We start from the raw sequence: 20831 nt of genomic DNA on the forward strand, positions 1-20831 counted from the left end.
ACACACACACACACACACACACACACACACACACACACACACACACATATCTTGTTGTTTGTAGTTAGCACATACCCCTTTCTGAGTCCTCACCAAATCTTCAAAGCCACTGGCTTTTTCTCTCCCCAATCCATAAAGTCAGGCAAATAAATGAGAGAAAGAAGGACTGTTAAGACCACCCACCAGGTTCTCTCAGGCGACTCGCACATAGTCCACATCCAGACTCGCCAAGCTCTGCAAACAATAGGCTTCAGTTTAGCCTCCGAAAAGCCATTAAACAGAGCTGTGTTTGACCCTCAGTCGCTCACATCTTGTTAGTTCCCTTGCATCACTCGGTGAATTATGACTGCTCATGTCAGCCCTGTCCTCCTGTTGCTTACAGAATTTAAGCATTTTTTTATTTAAGGCAATGCGGTTGTGGCAATAGATCAGATTCTTTAAAACACCAGACACAGCAGTGAGTCATGTATCATCGACATTTCTCTGCACTGAAATGAGCTGAAGCCTGTAGCAGTGAAAATAAAATATGAAAACCTCGTGTATGTGAGCACAGAGTGAGACTAATGCAAGTGGAGTGTGGTTTCATCACAAATCAATGTATTTGTTATTGTGACTCTCTTGATAAATGAGACACAGAAAATTCATACTTTCTGTGTTGCGATTGCAACGCAGCTTCCAGTCCAATCTGTGCACAGAGAGCTCTTCATTAACGCCTTCCTTCTCCTCCACCTGGAAGAGGGAGTTTTGGGAACGATGCTCATTAAGGAGTCAGCCTGCTCCTCGTTGCACCCTGTTTCCTCGTCCTCTACCATCTTCACCTCATCCCGTTTTCCCTTCACTTTCATCGCTGCACTTTAATGGCCTCATTACCTTTATTGTGACCCTAGCGGGCAAAGCAAACACGCTGCGGCATCACTCCATCATGCCGTCGCTCACTGGACATGCCAGAGTAACTGGAGGTTAGAGTACAATCAGCACTACTCGGCAGTGCTGCTGAACTTCAGGGCACACAGAAAAAGATGTGATGGATGTGACGGATGACAGTGTAGTAAAAGGAAAAGAAGAGGGTTGACAGAAATACAAAGGTAGAAATGATGGGATTTAACACCGAGATGCAACAGATAGACAGAGGCCAAAAGAAAACAACTCAAAAGTCTCGAGGGTTGCTGAAACAGCAGAATAGTCAGGGGAGGAGGTACACTGAGGCGGGCCTGACACAGCTCAGCAGTGAGCAGATGATGCAAGGTGAGCAGTGCAGTAGGGAGAGTGTGTGTAAACGTCGTTTTAATTTGTAGAGCCATAAAGAGGGTGAAGGGGAGCAGGTGGGCTGCTAGCGCTCCCTCTGTCAGTGCTAATGAGCTGGCCAGATTTACAGCATCCACACACTCAGGCGGACAGCAGCAGAGACATGGATACAAGGAGAGGAGGCTATCACCAGAAATAATGTTTTGATGGAACGGCAGATGGGCCAACCCAAATCCATTATTGCATGAGATGATGGAGTGAGCACACAAACATACTGAGAAGTGTTTTTCACATTCCCTGAGCGCGACAGGTAGTCCTCCTATCGAGCAAGCCCTCTACCATTAAAATGTTTCGAGTGCGCATCCGTGGAGTACAGCGCTGCTGTCTGAGCAACTGTGGGACCATCCACGGCTTAAAGAACAAGCCTCCCCAAAAACTCCCCCCCCCCCCCCAAGCTGCCTGACTCTCACACTCCCTTCACTGAGAGCCGGTTTCTTTGTCAGGGCCACTGTGATGGTATCAACATGCCAGCACTGACAACCTCTCTAAGTGTACCCACTGTGTGCCATCTCCTGCTGTTCCATTCGCAGCCACTGAGCACAAACACAGCTTTCTTGTTCCTTTGGTCACCTGTACACCTCTGCTTCTCCTCCTCTACAGTCTCTTCTGCCTTTTTAAAGGAACAGTGTTTTCATTCATTCGTTAGCTTAGAATGAGCCGTTTATATCTACATACAGAGCGGGTCCTCTTCATGGAGTTGGTTGCCATGTTTCTACAGTAGCCCAGAACGGACAAACCAAACACCAGCTCTAAAAAGTGCCATTTGTGTTTTCATGTTTTTGCGTCACCGTATGCTCTCCTACAAGCTTGGCACATGAGAGAAGTCCAAATCTTAAACACTGTCTTGCGTTGTCTTCTTTCCTACACGCACAAAACGCATTGTCTTTATGCCATTTGTGTCTCATACAATGTCACCTCACATGTATTTAGTCATAATTTATAGATATCTTTCATTATTGTTTTTACCACGATCTTAGCAAGATACAGTTTGGTTTATTTTTTTGGTTGAGTCCCTCCACTTGTAGCTTTTCACAATCTACACACCATCAATTTTTGCATCTTCTTGCCAATACTCCCATTCATCCTCACCCACAGTAGCTACGCAGTGCAGTGGAATCCTGCCTTTCGATAACGCAGGTTATAATGATGCACACAAGATTGTATAACAGACTTTCAGACCAGCGCTTTCATGCGGCACATAGATGGATTAAATGTATTGGCAAACAGGCAGACAGGCAAGAGGCTCCAGGTGATAAGATATCCAAACTTTATCTGTTTACTGCCTCTGAGGTATGTCGGGCAGGTGAGCAAATCCCTCCTCAGCCTCTATTTTCTACCGGCCATATCTCAGTGTCCCTCTCTAACCTACAGTAAGCTCTGGTGAACTACGGCTGATGTCATAGAGGAGGAAACCCCTCAGGTGAAAGCCAGACATCTAGAGAAAAAGAAGCCCTTCAGTCTGCTCTGATAAGACATACAGAAAAAGTTTGATTAAGAAGTATAGCAACATGAATCCTCAGCAGAGGTTATTTGTTCCTAAAGCAATTATAATTAACTAATGTTCAATTAAATAATGTTTCAGTGGTATACTGCCCAGAACAGAAATCTCGCTCAGTGACATCTATGAGTTGGATAGTTTGTGTGTTTGGGAAGTCGCTCCGCTGTTCAAAGGCACTGAGACAACAGAGCATTCGAAGCAGCGCGATTTCAGCCCCAAACTTTTGGCTGCTACTACTTCCTCCAAACAATTTTGAGATGAATAGCATGACAGCATTTCCACGCACACACGCACGCAAATGCACTCGTGTTTGAGATAATATTGGCAGAGTGTGTTTGAGAGCTCCTATTACGCCTGTGAATGAGCTGCTTAGTGCTTGATGTGGGCTCTGGCAGCAAAACAGAGGCACCTGCTATTTGATGTACCCTCTGTCGCTGTCAGGTAGAACATAGATGAATCTCTTCTATTCCTTTTCTTCTTTGCCTTTTTTTTTCACTTCTGAAAGCTGAAATTCAATCCCTAATCTTTCATCGCCTTCTCGCCTGTATCTCGGCAGGCTTCACAATCCAAAGGTAATTTGTTTACCAGGTTACAAACCGATGTTTCTGCTCTAAAGCAGCACCTCCAGTATATGCGGAGGACTGATGTCGTTGCAAGGTTCTCTGGGAACTTGAAAGAAAATTAGAAGTGGAATACATTTATTTTGAAATTACAGTCATAAAATATTTGTGACTTCATTTCTACTCAACCATCCTGCACACAAGCCAGCAAACGCATGCCTTCTTTTTGAAACGCGCACACACACACCTACACACACACGCACGCTCGCGCGCACTGACTCCTAGAAGTTGGATTTAGCCCGTAATGATTTCAGTATCATCTCTCCTGGTCTAGTGTAATTGAATCTAGTGGTTACTGAGCTGAGTGGTGGCTGGTTGACAGGCGCAGGTCTCAAAGAGAATTCTGCCTGACGCTAAGACCCTGAGCCCCATAGGGAGGGATTTAGGGAGAAAGGGAGAGAAAAAAATGGATAAAGTGAGAAGGTTAAATGGGAAGCAGTCAATATTTTACTCATCTCGGGCTCCATTTATAACTTTCCCCGACACAGATTTGGTGCTAGAACCCAATTCTAAGCAAAAGTTTAAAAAAATATCCGTATTGAAGAAATTTGCAGCAGACATTTTCTCCAGTTTTCGATGGCAAATGAGAAGCCGTTTATGAAGTCATGAATACAATTAGCAAGAAAGTGCTTTTAAGAAGCATTGCAACGGTAAATTGTTGTGTTTTTTTAGATCTTTTCTCCAGACCCGTGTGATTATGTCTGACAGCACTGATTAGAACACAGCACATGATCATCCTACACTTCTTATACAACACAAATACAGTACATATGGCCGGTTTATTTACAGGCCCGGGAGGTTTTACCAGCTGTTTGTTCACATATTTCATGCACAAAGAGCCCCTTAATCTCTGTTTTTGCATTTCAATGATTAGTTATGTGTGTGTGGAGGTGGAGATTCCCATCTGCAGATAGTCACTATAGATGTGTGCTACACACTTGGGTTCATTTGTGAAGAGCACATTCTTGAAAGGTGTGAGTGCAGTCAGTACACCTGCATGAGCGATGATTCATTTGTGGACTTAAGTAAGCCTTTCAGGGCAAGTGGTAGCTTAAGTGAGTTGTCAGAGAGGATGTCGTGCCTGTGGAACAATTCCTTTCCAGTCCAGGGGTTAAAGCAACAAGCGCTGCCCGGGCCTCACGTATGCTGCCACTCGTGAAGGTAAATCACTTCCTCTTCCTCTCTTAATCTTTCTGTCATTTACTTTATCCCACTGAGCATGAAGAGCACCTTGATTTGCGTGCTACGCTGAGATGGGCGCAGATTTGTCTGTCAAACAAAAGCTACGGGTGTTTGTGAGTGACCATCGAAAAGTGCTGTTTCTGAGTTGGCGGGGGGGGGGGTACAGGTAAGTAAGGTGGGAGCACACAAGGAAAGACTGAGGGAGAGGGGTAAGATTGAAGGGGGAGAGAGAGCAGCTTGCACTCCCAAAAGCCATTAAAGTTTGATTCACCCACTCCTCACTCTTTGAATAAATCAACCTGTCGTTCTCTCTCTCCCTTTCTTTCAAGTGTGTGTGTGTGTGTGTGTGTGACCCCCTCACCCCCCCTCTCTGCCTTTGGCGCTCTCCTTCTCTCCAAACACTCACTTGTCAGAATTGTGAATTCTGACAAGGTTTTTGCTAACATCAGAGACAGTTGTGCATCTTGTCAGTCCCTCCATATTTTAGCAGCGGCTTGGTGATCGTCTCTCTTTCTGTCTCCCACATGAACATAAACACAAAGTGTTGCTGCCGCCCTCACCACTTTTCGTGGTGTGTATGGGATCAAATCTCTGCTGAAAGAAGAGAAATTAACTTGTGGGAAAAAAAAAAACGTGTTGCGCTACAAGTCGTTCCTTCAACCTCACCAGGGCTCCATTTTGGCATTATGCAAATTCCTCAGCAATTCTTTCCCTCCGTCTCGCTCTGTGTCTCGATGTGCACCTCCCCCTCACTGTTCCTCAGACCGTGGCTAGATTCTCCTTTAATATAGCTTTATAGCCCTTCCAATTTGCCCAAATCTGTTTTGGCTGTCACTTCCACAATTGAGATGGTAGGGTGAAAGGCATTAAATAAAAATGATGCATTATAGAGAAGTAAGGGACAAAGGGATAGGAATACTAAAGAAATGCTGTTACTGCTACCAACATTTCCCCTCTTCCTACACAAAAGCTCGCTGTAGAGTGAGAGAGGAGTTACTTGGCTCTTTCATTCTCTTCTACAGACAGTATAACTGACTTGGACTCATCTGGTAGTTGAAAGCCAGTAACAATATGTTGTTTTTTGTTGTTTTTTTGCTGCTGCTTTTACTGTTCAATTTACACCTCATATCCCACAGAGATGTGTTGCAGCAGGCATACATGACAACTACAACAAACACCTCTCAAACTAATTAAGATGGCAAACAGATGTTTAAGCTCCATTTAAGGCCCATCTTTGTCAACCTCTGCTGCATTTTCCGGTAATCATTCTCGTGAGTCTGATGGCGTCTTGTTTGGCACTTCCTCTCTTGGAACAAACCAGCTTTTTGCCCCGCTAGCTGAGGGGACTGACGGCGGGTCCGTCTTTTTAACATTATGGTTCCCAGTAAGACGTCACAACTACGATCTGCTTGTCTGAACTTTTCTCTAGTGCCACCTGAAGCTCTTACACACACACACACACACACACACACACACACACACACAAGAATCTCGAATGCGCAGATGACCATGATATTCATGTCCCCCAGAGCTTTTACCCTTTGCATTTTGGACACTTTATGGACCACTTCTCTGTGGCTCCAAGTCTAAGCCCAAAATGTCAGTTTTGCATGAGGCACATATCTCATAGATTAACAGGCTGATCGCAAAGTGATTCACCCACGCACGTGTGTGCTATCACAGTAGGAAGCAGTTTGATTTGACTAGAACCACCTTTAAATGTTACATTTTGGCCCGACTGCTGGTAAGGCTAGAAAAACAAATCATCACGGCTTCTCTGTAGGAACGTTCTGACTGAATCTCTGCAAAAATGCTTATGTCTTAGTGTCTTCCAAGGATCTAATAGGTGATGGTCCTAACTGCATCATCAGCGCTCCCTCCTGGTCTCTCTTGATTGTAACTCTCCACCTCGGACCTTGTGCACGAGTCATCTGTTAGAGTGTTTAAAACAGTGTTGCACTGATTGGAACTGTCATGGGTTTGGAACCTGAGTCCGAGAGTAAGAAGCATAAGTTTTCCCCGTGGTCACCGACTAACATGGATACCAGCAACCGCCACCAAAGTCCCTCCTCATCCAAATGAAACCAACCCCCCCGCCCCTCTTCTTAGCTCCCCCTTCCGTGCATGGTGTCCCCACCATAAGTGCTTTGATGTATAATTGAGTCGTGCGTTGTGCTCCCTCTTACTTCCAGTCTTTCTTCTGCGACCCCCCACCCCACACACACACACACACACACACCACCACCAGGACCTGTCTTATAGAAAAGGTAGGTTAAAAGGGGAAAGGACGAAAGAGGAAATTGAGATGGTGCTTATAGAGGGGATTTTGGCAGGACAGAGGCTCTTGGATTGTAACACAGCTACATTATAAGAAGAGTGTAGGCTGATGCAACGCGTAGGCCGAAATGAATCAATAAAATGCTGTTGTGAAATGTTGCATGAGCGAAGGGGACTGAGAAGACACAGACGATCCTCGACACTCCTCTCATTGAGCACTCTATTACTGGTGTCGTGTCTCATCAACGAGATGTAATTTAATTTGACAATGTCATATTCCATTAATTGAGATAAAGAGAGAAACAAAAGGGAAATGAAATTATGGAAGTAACAGGTTGGAGTATTTGCTTTGTTGTAGGAAGTACCAAATTGCCATTGATCACTTTATACATTGTCATGTTGTATCAGTGTCATTGGTGACCCCAGGGTTTTCTATCATCATAGAATATGCACACAGCCTTTGGTACATTGAGCTGTCTTTGTCTTGAACATGTCCATCTTCTTCCTACATGCGGCACTACTGCTTTGCTTGCTCTCTGTCCCCACTCTTCTCTGCTGCAGAGCTACATGAAGTGATTGCAAACCCAGTGGTGCCGCGGTTTCTCTGTACGAGCTCCGTCTGTTCACATCGGTTTGTCTTTCTGTACGTGACTTCACATTTAGCTCAGTTCTATTCGGTGCGATCAACGGGGTGTGCTGCCCGCAAGTTTGGTGCTTACTTTGCAGCATGCTACCGATATGCCAACACTTAACACTTATTCCACTTTCCCAAAGAATATCCACTCAGCAGCTACGCAATCACACATACCTTGTAGAGACAGACTTAGGAACTATATATCTCTTTACCTTTACTCTGATAAAACAGTCCACGGTAGTAACAATACTTTAGTTGTAAAGCTGTAGCTAATGAGGGGATTTCCTGAAGTGTTGTTCTGTTCTTTGTAGTCCAGTTTGGTACAGTACAGATGAGGCAAATAGTTTTCTTTTTCTGTGTTGCCGTAGGGCAGCTGACTGGAGCAGATGCTAGTAAAGACTTATATACTGTAAAGTAATCTTTCCCATTCAAACAGTTTTGGCAGATTGTGATTTCAGTGCTGAACTTATAATTTTTTTAATTCTGATTGCTCATAATTTCTACCAGGCTGATCTGTCTGCCTGTTACTTCTCCTCGTTTCTCTCTTACAGTAGTTGAAAATAACCTCAGTCCTATTAGAGTTCCTTAGCCGGTAAGCAGATGGAGGGATTTTAATGCTCTGCCGCTGAAAGTCAGAGATGGGAGTGATGAGTTTACGCGCCCTCGCAGACACACACACACACACATGCTGTCCTTTGGGGAGTAACCACTGGCAAACTGAAAAACTGGAATACTGCATGGGGAATTACAGGCACCTGGGGTCATAGTGCAGGAGGAAAGCAGCTTGGATACAAGTACTCAGATGTGCCTGCAATTGCTTGAAGTTTGTGAATTATGCATTGAAAGGGAAGCATGTATATTTCTGCTTGTGTCTGTCTGTCTGTCTGCGTCTGCAGAGAGACACCTAAGACATTAAGACCAATGGAGCCCCATCAGCCCACACGATACCCTGCGCCCGAGGCTGCAGATAGAAAGAGATGTTGATATAGAGCTCAGGGTACCCATAGGACCAGACTGCAGAACAGAGAGATTCAGGGGTGCAGAGTTGACGATGAAGTGAAAAGAGGCTTGAAAACGAGCACCTGCAAGAAAGAGGGTGGGGGGGGCAGAGTGCATCGAAACCCATGTGATGTTGCTGAGATGGCCTCAGGAGCAACTCGGGCAGCAATGTTTGTTTGAGAATGTGCTGTCTAAGGTGCAGCTTCTCCTGGTCATCGGCCACAAGCACTGTTGGTGTTACACAGGGAGGTACCGTGGCTGCATGGTAAATGTTTATTTAGATATTGGTTTTAAACTAAATCATTGTTACTTCAAGGCAGACCAGGAGCTCCAACCAGGGACACCGACATGCAAAGACTCGGTTATACTTTCCGCAAGCACGGTCGCTGACGAGGGTTTGTGACGAGGAAACATTTGGATTCTTTGTAGGTGTATCCTGTCGGCAAACACACATTCTCAAAGCTCCTCAAAGTTCTCGATTTTCTTCTCCCATCCGCATCCGCTTGGTTAGAAAATGTTGGAGGTGCACGGAGAGGCAACAACCTGCCGCATGGAACCCGAGTGAAGGGCCATGCCTGATGCCTTGACGTCATTTTGACCCTCGCCCTCAACATACAATCTCCACGGTCTGGTGGTTTCAAACCTTTTCGCTGTAAGACCACGGTGTGAATCATCCCATCCTATAAAAATCTCATGAGCACCACAAATGTAAAAAAACAGATGGAACAGATAGGAACAGATGGATTTTTTAGGTTGTGCATAAACTGCAAAAACACCAAAAAAATAGGATATGGTCTCTTTTTGGATCTGGGTAGTCCAGCCCCTGTGTTCTCTGCATACAGGGACACTGCAGATTACAGTAGTTTGGACGGTAAGAAATGACCGTCCATGTCAAAGGACAAAAAAGGATAGAGTACTGCCAGAAGTTACATGTTAGCCGGTTTTTAGCATAGATTAGCTGCTTTAGCTGCAAGGAGTTGTCTCAGGGGAAATGTCAATTTCTCATAAGTTTCTTTTTTTCATTGGTAACTAAAATTACACATGAAGCCCAATTATTGAGACCGACACCCAGAGAGCAAACCTCCGCTCAAGTCTCCAAAACTCAACACATTCTCTGCTTTGCACCCAATGTGCAAAACATGTCAAAACATGTAGTGTTTTTAAACCAAAAAAAAAAGCCCGTGCAAAAGCAATCGTAAAAAACGTTGACATAAAGAAAATCAACCCTTCATCCAAGTATCAGCATCAAACACAGACGGCTCGTTTGGAGGTCACTTTTCAGTTCTGCTGATTTGAGTGCAATGCTCAGACGCTCTACTTTGTCTTTGTCTAAATCTCTCTTCCCACGCAATTTCTTCAACCACGTCCCTTCATCTCTCCCCTCCGCGTTAGTTCCGGGTAATTGCCTGAACAATGTTTCCCTCATTCCCACTGAATCCAGATCAGACCACTTGTGCCGGCGTGTGACTTAGTAAAGTTACCGCTCCGTATTGGATCATGGAGCTCTGTGATGTTGTTCCAGATGTGTACCTTCACAGGTGATCGCCCTCGATGTGAATAGGGAAAGATTATGAACGGGAACAAGCAGCGTGCGGCTTGTTGAACAACGCGTGGCACCCGTCGACATGACGCTTAATGAAGCTGCACAGGTCCGTGGGTGCTGCAGGTCGGTCTCTCTGCCTCTGCTTATGGTCACACACCTCTCGTATGCACATGCACTAACACCGATCCAGGCCGCGACATACACGAGCTGAAACACACGCATCGCTTCAGCTGGTCCCTGGTTCCCCCATGTCTTTAAAAGAAAGTGTGGACTGATTAAAGTCACAGTTGTATGGGGAGCTGTGAAAAATATGACTAAATAAATAAATAAAAGCGAGTGTCTTGCCCCTCTAGGCATCCGCCGTTTATATGATAATCAGCTCCACTCTAATTTGCATTTAATTCTATTTAAAAAAATGACTTTTTAAAGGGGAGAAGAAGTGGAAAAGAACGGGAAAGATTATGTATGAGAACAAGCTGTTCTGTGGGAGGAAAAGCAAACGGGCTTTCTTATCTTTTACCTTTCACTGTCTCTCATCCACTAGTTCATTCTCTTTGGTTTATGTCAGTGGGGCTTTTCCTCGAGGGCCACCTCGTTCATAATAAGAATATGCGTCTTCCATCATACTGTTGCATGTTTGTGTGTTTCCCAGTGTGCCTTCTTACCGGGTTTAATCCCAACATTCTCTGGCCATGGGCGGATTCTTTCTACCCAGTTGGACCTTGAGAGGCAGCCTTGGACTGGAGAGCCACTAGCTGGGCTCTATCGTTATTATTATTATTATTATTATTATTGTTATTATTATTGATATTATTAGGGGTTGTGTTTTTAAAAACATTACAGTTCTTTAAGATTGCTTTTGCACGAACAGGGTTTATCTGTCAAAACACTCCACACAATTCACACAAGCAGAACACCTGGGATGTTTTGCAAAATATATCACTTCATTCTCAACTATACAATAATTCATAAAAAAACACAATTTGTTTTACCTTATTGCACACACGGTTCACACAATGTGACACACAAGAACAGCACTCACTGCACACTGGTGGAAATATCTATTTCTTCACACTAGATCAATCAATACACCCATTCATTTCCAACTGTTGCATTTTGCTCTGAAAATCAGAAAAGAACATTTTCTAAATAGAATAAAAACACAATGGAGACAAAAAGAAAGAAAGGAATTTTTTCAACTGTTTTGAAAACGGGTGTCTTGCTGCTCTGTTGGCTTCCATTGTTGTTGTAAACAGCTCTTTTTTTTTTTCTTCTGCTTTCATCCGGACTGATGTGTCGACACTCAAGCAACTAAGTATTTAGTCCGCTGACTTGTTCATTGGCCAACTGGTCCATGGGTGTGGCCTTTCCAACTGCAGTGTTTCGATGTGACTTCATGTGAGATTCCTGTGTCTTAAGAGAACCGCGTGCAGCGTGTTGAGTTGCACATCGGCTGCAAAGCAGAAAATGAGAGTTTTGGAGACTTGAGCGGATGTTTTGCTCTTTGAGTGTCAGTTTCAATAATTGGGCTTTATGTGTAATTTTACTGTGTTGGCACTACAATGACAAAAACCCAAAGATACCTGAATCATTTCTAACCTCTAAGTGAACCTGTTTATGTTTAGTGTCACCTGTGGAGGGCAACGTTATGGTATAGGGGAGGGAAACACTATTCCAGGGGGGACTGACTTCAACACAATAAACGGCAAAGTATTTTGGCATGTCATCAAATATTTAAGGTTAGTTAAACAGCAAGAGGACACTGCTCCAACATTGCTACAGATACCACCTTTAAATATAAGTTAACTTCCACTTTTAGTATTCTCAATTGAGATGGATAACTGTCCAAAGAGGGTGCCGGTCTGGCCGACGTGGCCCGTCCTTGTACCCTTCCCCAGCGATCAAGCCGTCTCACTCCGGCTCTGTGGATCCCTGCGGCATGCCGGACCTGATTACTTTTACATTTAAACAAACAGTCCTGCCTCTTTGGAGGCAGTCGGCCTTGAGCTCTGACAGCGGTAAGAGTGATCGGGAGATAAAGACATTCTTTGTTTCTTTTCTCTGCTGATAAAAGGCCCCGTGCCCACACGCAATCACACAGACGCAAACCCTTATCCATTGGCTACATTGATTCCCTATCCTCTTGCTTTAACCATCACTGCTGCCTCAAATTTGACCCTATATCCTAAATCCTAATTGTAGTCCTTCTAATCCGTTTAAACCAATCTCCACGGCAATTTAGGAGGTGAGTACCACACAAAATGGCCACTCTTTACAAAAAAGGTCCTTAATCTGAGGAGCTACAACTGAAAGTACAGGAAAACATCACATAATGAATACACACACACACTCGCACACAAATTCATAGGCTGTCCTTTCCTTTCAAAAGTGACTCTCGCTGTCTTTTGGTGTGGAATCATTTGGTTCGGCTGAGTGCTTCTCCAGAAAATCGCCCATCGCTGAGCCGTGCCACAGAGTGGACAGAGAGGAAAGCAGTCCACGAGTAAGATGGAATGAAAAGAGTTTATAATGTGAGACATTCTTTTGCCATCTGTTTCTGTACAGTACATACAGACTTCCTCCACATTAAGTGTTGCATTAGGTCTTCATGACCAGGTCAACAGCAATTCATTGGGTACAGGAGGTCAAATGAATTGCCAGGAAAAGGCTAACTGCTGTTAGAAAAGGGAAGAAGAAATGAATGGCAGCAAATGTTTGGGAAGTGCATACAAAAACATTGCCAATCCAGTCATTGGAGTAATTGATTTTCTGATAAGACCAATCATAATCGAATAAGCAGATGGGCTAGCTGATCGCACTCTGCACGTGCACTCATTGTGCGTCACCAGAGTCTTACACAAGCTGCTAGCTGGACAGCTGTGAGTAACAACAATAGTCGTGTTCATTGTTTACATTCATATAATCATTTTGGGGAGTGGCTTTGGAGGAAGTCCTGAAGGGGACGGGCTGTCAGTGCTGCCGACTTAGCGACTTTCTCGCTACGTTTAGCGACCTTCGGCGCTGGTGCTGCTTCCTACTTTCATTGGAAAAGAGTTGGCAACACTGGATGCTTCAGTTGGTAGCTTACGTTTACTGTTTTTTTTTCCAATTTTGCTGACAACTCACGCTTAGACATACTTAAACAACACGGCATATCATTCCGAAATGCCTGTACAAAGCACAGTGAGTGCTTGCTCAGCTGCCATTCGTCAGCTTCAGAACGAAGCTCCACAGGAATCTCTCCAAGAAGCCTCATTCCTGGAACTACTGATGGGCACACCTATCTGCTGATTGCATGTTGTCACTCTGGCTGTCCCTTAGCTCAAACTGATGTCAAGATACAATTCAGCACTATGGCTGCAATGATGGCATCATCCACCTGAGATTTACCAGTGGGGCTGCTGAGATTGAAGGGCTTTATGAGGTGGCTTTCAGCACCAACCACAGACCACACATAGTCCATACCAGAGGACTGCAGCTCGCTTCCACTGGGAAAGCATGGGCTTTAAACAAACCCTTGTCACAACTGTTTCCATGAGTGGAATTATAATGGCAGACATCCGAGACACCTTTTATGAGAAGGCCTGTCTCATTGGTTTGTGGATGTTATTGCAGTGCCATATGATTTGAAGTTGCTACTATAGGTCCCTTGGGCCTGATGGCTTATTTTACCAGGGACATGGCTGGGCTTCTCCACATACAGCACATTTATGCAAGTGTTTGAACTGTTGAGATGTTTCTGAGTTTGGGATGGTACACACAGTTCTAGGGGGCGAGTTCTTTGTGAATGGCAGTCCTCTGAGGTTCTGTCCTGGGTCCTCTAAACTGTTTGCCCCCATTGGAGAAAACCACTGAACAGTTCAATATTTCTTTTTTAGTTTACAACATCTGTAATCTCTGGCATTTCCTAAAGCCTTTGTACTGCAAGCGTGATTCGGGATGCTATCCGTTATTATACAGTAAACACACAAACAGATGCATGTTTTAATTGGAGAGTTCGAACAGTTTCAAAGGAAGCGAAACCAAACTCTGGCTTTTCAGCAGAGTATAAATCATTTTTGTATAATTTTCCCCATTTACTGTTGGAGCCTTGCAGATGAAGGACACTTAGTCTTGTTTCGGAACCAGTGAATTATTGATAAGCTAATTTCAAACGTGAAAAATGGCTTTGTGTGTCACCTTATGATTAATTTAAGTGTTCTCATGATTCACCTGCTTCAGCATCTCTGTCGAAGCTGCACACTGTGAAATCATTACCATCGCCTATCACCTATTCATATAGTCTGTGTTGTATATCCATCACATAGTTGTGTACTTCATATATTTTCCTGAATTTGATCGATTCATTTGTTATTGTCTTCTCAACTTCTAGCATATTTGTCGTCAACATTTTTCTTGCTTAAAGCTGCAGGCTGAGGGTTATGATGATGTTTGCTCATGTTCGGCTTTATTTTGCCCAAAGAAATTAATTTTAAAAAATCGAGCATTGAAGGGGACTCATTAAGGTTGTTTTTTTTATGAATTTTTGATGAAACTGATTTAAACGTTTTGAAAAAGGGGGACATAGTGGCACTTTAGATGTAGAATCTTTGGATTACATGTTGCTTTCCAGGTGAATCAGAATGACTTTTTATCACGGAGTAAGAAGTGGAATGATGTCTCTTAGCTGATCTTGTGGTTTCTCCTGTATATGTGGACGGCATAGAGTGTATTGGCATATTCACAGAATACCATATCAACTTACCAAAGCCAAAAAGGTGAGCTGTGTTCAAATCTTCCAAAGTTTGTTCATCATTTTTACCCACGGTCAGCGACTGGCAGTTATCTGCAGACCCTGCACTCTGGTGTAGAGCAGCTGTTCAGGTGTCCTGTTAGATGTTTCCAAACAGCAGCTAATCAAAAGACAGGAACATTTTGAATGCATTTCTAAAGCCTATTTAGTTAACATATGTTACTTCCCTTTACATCTCACCTAATTCTATAGCTTCTTTTCCTCTCCCCTTTGTGATACATCTCCTCACATCAGTCAGAATAACGTCAGCGGCAGTGTAACAAAGCGCCACATGTGGGAGGCAGTGACAGAGGGACAAAGGTCGTGAGAGGCAGGCAGTGAAATGGTGAGTGTAGCCGGTACAATCACATGCCTGCTGGGCTGGAAGCGGAGAGCAGACAGCCGGGGAGGGAACTAAGAACCTTGCGAGCAGTGTAGGTGTAATCATGACTCTATTGTAGTGAACAGCTGGGCCTCTGGAGCTGTGAGCAGCAGGGGGCCGGAGCAACTGCAAATCACCATGTCTTTAACGTTTCTGACAAAATCTGAGTACAAAATGTTGTACTCAAAAGTGTATGGGTTTGCCGCAGCCTTTACCAGGGAGAACAAGTCAACTTGACTTGAAATGGTGGAAATAGCACGCCAAAGGCTGACTTTTGACAGCCATTTCTTACTTAATCAACAGGAGTCAATGCCTAAGTAGGGATGCACCAATCTCAGTCAGTAGGTCAGGTGATCAGTTGGTCATTTATTTAATTAGAGGGTCAATCCATCTGTTCTATTTAAGTAAGAGGTGTTGAGTCACATCACTGCCCAAAGTTTGGCGTTTGCATTTATTGGTAGATGAGCTCAATCTGTCACAGGCTCAATCAATAGAGCATCTTTTGCTTATCATCAGCGATCTGTAGACCATTTGCTGAGAAAATCTCAGGTTGAATACGTGACATTTTCCTGAGCACAAAATCAATGCAGTGTCTTTGTGTTGTTATAAACATCGTAGATAAGCAAACCCTGAGCAAATGAAGTCCTTACGCATGGAGAGGGCTGCTGGCATGGATCTGAAATAGCACTTAGGACAGTTTCACGTCATTTTCTGGGTGATGATTTAACTTTGTCAGAGTTTGATCGTCTAAATGTACTTAACAGATAAATAGAAGAATACTGACCAGCTGTGATAGAACCATGTTTATCCCCCACACAGAAAAGTACAGGCATTATGGCATAAATTCCATAGCTGATCGAGAGCAATCGAGAAGGGAAAGTAGAGATTACTTTAGCTGTCTATTTTATTTGAATGGGTAACAGCAACATGCTACCAATGCTATTCATAAACCCTCAATCTTTCACATTCAGTCTGATAATGACTATTATTGTTATTTCATATTTTTTTTTTATATTTTGGGGCTTTTAGCTTGTGCACCTGAAGAGCATTGTTTCCCTTCATACTGGAGAAATGACTGAAACAGTTGTTGTTGGATGGAGTATCATCACACACTGTTGCGACGACTCCCTCGAGGACTCCCTAGAGGAGAGAGCTGACGTTTAACCACTGGAGTCCATTACACTTAAAGCTGCAGCCCGCAGTGAACTTCATGCCCTGTCATCCCTCAAGGTCCCAGAGAGGAGCTGGGACATGTAGTCTTGGGGTCTTGGCAGCCATGGACTCTCCAGGGCCCCAGAAGTCATGTAAACCTGAAATTTGGCCCACAGGAGACCAGCACTCCGCTGCTGCCTTCGACCCAGCCGAGGTGCAGTTAAAAGCAAATAGGGACTTCCGATGTCTCATGGCTGTTAGTGACAGTCGTTCACTTTCATATGCTCATGTCTGTGCTCTCGCTCTCTTTCTCTTCTTTCATCCTCTGTCATCCTCTGTCTTTGTTTTTCTCAATCTCTGAACAATTTGTACTCTGTAGGTTTTCTTTCTGACATTCTTGTGCCTGCAGTTTGATAAGTAATCGGACTCCTTTTAAATATGACTTCATCGAGACAGAGTTAAATGGACAACTGAAACATCTACAGTAGATACAAATTGTGTTCAAACCCTTTATTTATTACTTTGTAGAACCACCATCTGCAGCAGTTCTTCTGTGTAAGTCTTCCGAGCTATCCCTTTTTCATAATCCCATTCTTCCTTGCTTATCCATCAAGCTCTGCCAATGTTAACAGAGTGCATCAGTGGTCTTTTTTGTTGGGGTTCACAGTGGGAGCCACTCAAGGACATTCAGACTTCCTCTGAAGCCAGTTCAGCCTGACTTCATGTCCTAAAACATGGACTTTTGGTTGAGTATGTTCTTTATCTGCCCCTGAGGAGAATCCATCCCCACAGCAAAGCAGTAAAGCACTATGCATTGCTGGAATGGCACTTGTATTAGCCATTTAATGAACTGAACTGTGGCTCTCACCAGCTGCACTGTATGGTGGCATGATGTGGAACGTGGCATTCAGGCCACAAAGTTACCCATTTTGTCTCCTCACACCAGAGAAGCTTTTCTCTCATGCTGTAAGTGCCGTTTGGCAAACTTCTGCTGGGCCGTTATGCGTTACGTCTGAAGTGGCTTCCATCTCAACCGTCTGATTGATAAAATGCAGCAGAGATGCCGGTCCCTCTGATAGGCTCTGCCATCTTTTGCTGAGAAACTTGGGAACTCTGTTTTGAGTGGCCGTTGCCAGACCAATATCCTAGTTGCCCATTTCCTGACTTTGGCTATAGGGCGGGCTCTCGGTAGAATCATGACGTTTCCACACTTCGTCCTTTACACACTGATGCCACCTGTGCTCCTGCGAGCTTTTGTTGATTAATAATTTCTCACACTCTTCATGGATCTGTTCCTCAACACAAGTCTTGGACCTCTACTGAGAGTTCCTTGGACTTCAGGGCTTTCGGGTTTTTCTTGTACTGGGAACTATAGGGAGACATATAAAGGTATGTGCCTGTAACGCATGTCCAGTCTACTACATTTCTCACAGATGGTTTTTAATGATGATTCAACGATGATCAAATAAGAGGATCAACAAAAATCAACTGGCAGCATACTAGCTAAGGGTCTGAATACTTTGGTCAATTTTGTATTTCAGCATTAAGATATTTACAGAAATGTATATTGCATCATTATTAGGAAGTATTGAAAGTGAATTAATGGCAACATTTGAATGAATCCTTAATCAGGTTTACAACAAGAGGTCTGAATAATCTCCAAATAAATACAGTATGCTCTTCGTTTCAATCTCTGTGTACTCTACAGTACGTCTCTCCTCCTCCTCTCCTTCAATAAGTAGCATCTCTCAGAGGGAGAAGAGGGTGATTTCCTGCAGTGCACTTCAGATAAGACGCAGCAGGGAACTCTCTTCATCCCTCGCCAACTGTCTCCCCACTTCACATTCTGCTTCCCGTCGGAAATAGCCCCCATTTATTCAAAAGCTACAAGGCACTGTCAAGGCATACATGTAGTAATATGAGCCGTGGCTAACCAACTGGCTTTTGCACTTGTGAAGAAATGGATGGTGACACGTACAGTGCTTCTCAGCTAGCATGCAGTGGTTCCCAGTTTAGCTGCCACTGGTCTCGCCAAGCCTTGCTGGGCATTGTTTATTGTGCGACTCGTTTATGGAGAAGTAATTGGACTGTCTTATAGGATCATAAAAACCAAAGGATTCACTGCCTTACATTTTGTGCCTGGTCACCCACATTGACTTGTAATCTACATCACACGGGTCCAATCAATGGACTAATGGTGAGGCTATTGAGATCCAATGAAAGGGACAAAAGGCCAAGCAGAAGACGATATGTCTGAAGGCTCTTAGCTCTCTGATTGCCAGACAGGGTGTGGTGAGCTCTCTGCTGTTGTTGTAGTTGTTGTTGTAGTAGTAGTAGTAGTTAGTAGCAGACTGCTGGAATGCAGAGAAATTCATCACGAGTAACTGATGAGCTATGACTACTTTAATAGCTTGCTTTATTGCTTTTCTCTTAATATTGAAATGCACCACTTATCCAAATGGGGCGTTCTGACCTTCAAAGCCTTTCAGGGGGATAAAGGGAAAACAAGATGAGAATGAACAAGGTGAACGGGTAATGGTTGTGTTGTGGATCTGTTAGCAGGCATCCGAGCCTCCAGAGTCTAACGGCAGCTCAAAGATGATCTCCACCTGCACACGGCCAAGTGTGCTCACCTCTGACGTAGCACACTGGCAGCACACTGGCAGACTTTTGAGAGTTGGTCATCTGTGCTTCTCAGTAAAGCTTTGTACTGCTGTTGCTTGAACCGCTCTGAACACCGCGGTACTGTCAAATCTGGCAGATCGACACCAGTGTGTGTGTGAGTGTGTGTGTGTGTTTATTTATTTGAAAGCGTGACGTTATTTACTGAACCTTGTGGCATTTTTCACTGGGAGGTGTTTATGATTCATTGTTTCACAGGCTGCTGTGTAGAGAGAGATAGAAACCGGCATGCTTTAGGGGAGGAAACGGATACGTCATATCACACACTTCCTCCACACACATCCAGATCTCATCCTCTTTCCAAAAAGATGTGTACACACACACACACACACACACACACACACACACACACACACACACACATCTAATGCTCAACTATCAAACTGCCTCCTTGACATCAAAGCAAAGTTTATAAAGCAGGAAGACATGCCAGACACAAATGTACACACACAAACACACAAACAAGCACAAGCAGGAATATTTGATCCATTCACCCAGAGTTTGATTTTGTGTATTTTTATTCATTTATTAAGTGCCTGTGCTCCAGTTTCATGCTGCAGGCGGTGGGGTACCTTGTACAGATGTTTCCAGTTCTCTCATAAGCAGACTACTTGACAAGCATGATAAATATATCAGAGACATGCAGCTTAGATGTTTATTCAAGTGAAATTATTGTTGCGGGGGAGTGAATTAGTAACTGTTCCAACGTTCTATCGTTGAGGTTTGCTCACAAGAAGTGGACGTAGTCACTTAGGCTCTTGCTGTTGCTGTCTTGTTTTTTTGCAACCAGAAGTAATACGACAGGGTGGAGCTCAGTGAAATCGAATGCTGAATAAGACATTTGTAAAGGACCAAAAATATTACAATTAACTTTCATGAACTGAAAACACACTGTGAAAGGGTTAAAGTTGTAAAAACTAACAAAAAAAACGGAAAGCTCCCAGATCGGACAACGCCGTGGTGGCGATCTGTCAATCAGAAGGTTGCCCCGCCCTAAAGCATACCCTGCTTTATGGTCTATTTGACTCTAAATGTGACCATAATTTACGAAATGAACATCATGCTGTATCGAAGAATACCTGAAAATAGAGATTGAGACCATAAACTCATATTTACAATGTTTACTGAGGTAATAAATCAAGTGACAAGTAGGGTCATTTTCTCAGACCTCTATACGGTCAGACTTCTTTATGCAACCAGAGTCGCCGCCCCCTGACGGCCTTTCGTAAGAATACAAGTTCACTTCCAGATTGCCTTCAATTTCCAGAACGGGAGGTTGCCGCCTGTGCTTACTTCAGCTACACTTTCGGTGCTGCGGTTGAATCGTTCAGTGACCTGAGCACAGCAGAACATTGCAAACTGACAGACTTACCAAAGAGATGGTTTAGTCCTGTTGTTGTTTTGGTTATTATTATTCATTTCCCTGCAAGAGGTGTTTTGCTTCGACAATAAGAGTGGCTTCCTACTTCCTTGCCTGCTTCTGTCGCACCACGGCCACTGCTTTTCTTTATAGTTGGAGAAACAGCAATAAAAAGCGCTTAACTCAAAAATGGGTGTTGGAGGTTATGAAGTTACGCACTTCGGAACTAAACGGGCAAGAAAAACCTTAACATGCAGTCCTAATTCAGACTCCGAAATGACCCGCGACACTGTCTGCACACATCAGACATCAGGGGTTTCAACTTCATGGTTAAGAAACTGAACCCTGTGATATCGGTTGCTCTCCTCGTCTTCCCCCCGCGCTACACCACTTGGAGCTCTCTCCTCCCCCTGTCCCTCAATTCCC

At 43.9% G+C, this 20831-nt stretch overlaps 1 protein-coding gene across 4 annotated transcripts in view; it reads left to right on the forward strand.

The window, feature by feature from the left end:
• The window catches only part of cdh23 (cadherin-related 23), a 148243-nt gene that overhangs the window by 36561 nt on the left and 90851 nt on the right, over positions 1-20831 (forward strand). The gene's annotated exons all lie outside the window — the stretch shown is intronic.

This window comes from Anarrhichthys ocellatus, unplaced genomic scaffold, assembly GCF_004355925.1.
Source record: "Anarrhichthys ocellatus isolate YVR2014 unplaced genomic scaffold, GSC_Weel_1.0 scaffold3, whole genome shotgun sequence".
NCBI lineage: Eukaryota > Metazoa > Chordata > Actinopteri > Perciformes > Anarhichadidae > Anarrhichthys > Anarrhichthys ocellatus.